The sequence below is a fragment of the Sinocyclocheilus anshuiensis genome, unplaced genomic scaffold (genome assembly GCF_001515605.1).
Source record: "Sinocyclocheilus anshuiensis isolate Anshui unplaced genomic scaffold, SAMN03320099.WGS_v1.1 scaffold1733, whole genome shotgun sequence".
Lineage (NCBI taxonomy): Eukaryota > Metazoa > Chordata > Actinopteri > Cypriniformes > Cyprinidae > Sinocyclocheilus > Sinocyclocheilus anshuiensis.
The window spans coordinates 483,929-486,511 of record NW_015540961.1 but is presented as its reverse complement, the minus strand read 5'-3'; the positions used below and the strand labels follow the sequence as shown (position 1 = coordinate 486,511).

The window sequence follows — 2,583 nt, the reverse complement described above, 5'->3', positions numbered from 1 at the left end:
ATATTATTGCTTAGAATGTTATAGGCGCTAATCACTTTACACTCAAAGTTTGAAATAATTTTTAAAGTGAGAAAAATTTGGTTTGCAGTCAAATCATTTCATTTTGTGAATGTGAAAGTTTACCTTTAAAATACGTCGTGAGTGATTTTTTTTTAACATGACAATAATCACTTGCATATAAACATGTAAAACACTTTTTGAGAGCTTTTTCCCCCGCTTGGGAAAGGATGATTACTTTATGAGAGTCGTGTGGTAGCGACATGGTGACGTCCCAGCGTGACGTCGGAAGCACATGTGTATCAACTATGGAGCAGCAACCTTTACTGTGATGTCAAGGAGAGTAGGGGTGGTCTGAACCCAGACTGCTTTAAACCTTTCTCCATTCATCACTCATTTTTCATCGGATGAACTCTGACCAAGGTGAGACGATACACGATGGCTGAGCAGAATGAATGATAAGGCAGGCTAGCTAAAAATCAGCTTCGTTGATTATAATGGGAGCGTTCTCTTTATTTGCGACGCAGCGCGCTCTTATTACTGTATGTTCTGGTGGGTAGCGCATATTTCGCTCTGTTGTGATGAAATGGTGTCACCCTTTTACAGCATTTAATTTCCTTCAGGCATCGTGCTATTCTCCGCAGCTATTGCATGTAAGGACAGTCATCCACAGGAAACATTAGCGCGAACACGTTGTAGCTGTCAGATGCAGCTCTTCGTAGATGTACTTTAAATCGGGTTAAATCTATAACTTATCTAACTATGAAATCAAATATTCAAAGCCGCTCTCTCTCTCTTCATGTGAGTAGTACACGCGCAATCTATTCCTTCTCGAGCTCGTGGCTCTGTTGCTCGCGTATAGCGCGTGGGTTGAGACAATTGTCTGAAATAGTAAACCATCTTCGTTTAACTAAACGCCATTGTACGCTCATCAAATTACGTTTTTATTACTTTACCTGTAAGTTGTTGCATTTCAACCCCTTAATATTTATCTTGAATCCATATTGTATTAAAATTATATTAACATTTTATTTTGGAGTCCGGGTGCTTGGCCTGGAGTAATGGCTGATGAAAATTCATCTTTGCAGCACAGTAATGAATAATATACTTTTTAAAAAATATATTTTAAATGCAGTATCTCACAGAAGTGAGTACACCCCTCACATTTTTGTAAATATTTTATTATATCTTTTCATGTGACAACACTGAAGAAATGACACTTTGCTACAATGTAAAGTAGTGAGTGTACAGCTTGTATAACAGTGTAAATTTGCTGTCCCCTCAAAATAACTCAACACACAGCCATTAATGTCTAAACCGCTGGCCACAAAAGTGAGTAAACCCTAGGGGTGTGCGATATTGACAAAAAATAATAAAGATATAATAAAATATTTACAAAAATGTGAGGGGTGTCCTCACTTCTGTGAGATATTGTAAATGTCTTGCACTCAGGCTCAGTTGGTTAAGGACTTGGTGGACTCAGACCTCAGACCCAACACTAACATAGACCTGAACTTTTGAGGAACATCGAAGCTATATGCTTTGATTAAAAAGTGTCCAGGACATGAATTGTCATTATGTATCAGTATTCCAGGAAGTGGCTGCAATAATGGTGAAGTGTTTGTCAGATCTCACGTGGACTGTTTTTGATCTTTGAACATTAATTTCTGTAGAGAATTACAGCCAAACATTGTTTTAGAAATTCAGGTTGCATAATCGCTGTTGTAAAAAGATCTACAGCTGTGATTAATGTTTTGTTGGATGGAGAAGGTTAAAGGGATAGTTCACCCAAAAATGAAAATTCAGTCATTATTTACTCACCTTCATGTTGTTCTAATGCTGCATGAGCTTCTTTCTTCTTTAGACCACAAAAGGAGAAATGTTAAAAAATGTTCTGTTCTTGCTCGTTGATATAATGGCAATGAATAGCTTCAAGCTTTATGCATGAATGATTACATATGATTTGTGCTGTATTTTCCAAGGGCATATAATAGGATTTTTTTTTAAACAACTTGAGGGTGAGTAAATAATGACAGCATTTTCATTTTTGGCTGAACTGTGTCTTTTAGTGCCTTGGCGGTAGGCCTGTCTCAATAATCAATATATTGACTTATTGCGCAATATATGTACATGACCTCAATAATTTTTGGTGACGCAATATATCGCCCATTATATTTACTTTAAAATTAATGTCACCATGTTTTGTACATTCCACTTGCACCTGTGTCTTTTGCAGCTTCTTTCACATAACATGGTGTAGTCATGAGGTGCTAGTTCAAGTTTAAAAAAATGCTTTTACAAACAAAGTTTCATCCTCAGATATGGTCTTGTTTAGGGACCTGTGCCTTTGTGCATACGGACATCTGACTGCTAAGTAGTGATTGTGTTTTTCAGCAATAGTGTGCACCCTTACAGCTGACTCCACTGTGATGTGACCCCCTCTCTCTCTCTCTCTCTCTCTCTCTCTCGCTGTCTCGCTCTCTCGCTCTCTCTCTCTCTCTCCCTCTCTTGCGCTCTCTCCCTCTCTCGCTCTCTCTCGCTCTCTCTCTCCCTCTCTTGCTCTCTCTCCCTCTCTCTCTCTCTCGC

The 2,583-nt window shown here is 38.5% G+C and overlaps 1 protein-coding gene across 1 annotated transcript in view; it reads left to right on the top strand.

The window, feature by feature from the left end:
* Positions 1–209: 209 nt before the first annotated feature.
* LOC107690043 (sodium-dependent multivitamin transporter-like) overlaps positions 210–2,583 on the top strand; it is a 22,366-nt gene continuing 19,992 nt past the window's right edge. Inside the window, exon 1 of the mRNA XM_016488273.1 lies at positions 210–420. The gene's annotated coding sequence lies outside the window, so the exon portion shown is untranslated. The remainder of the gene's footprint in view (positions 421–2,583) is intronic.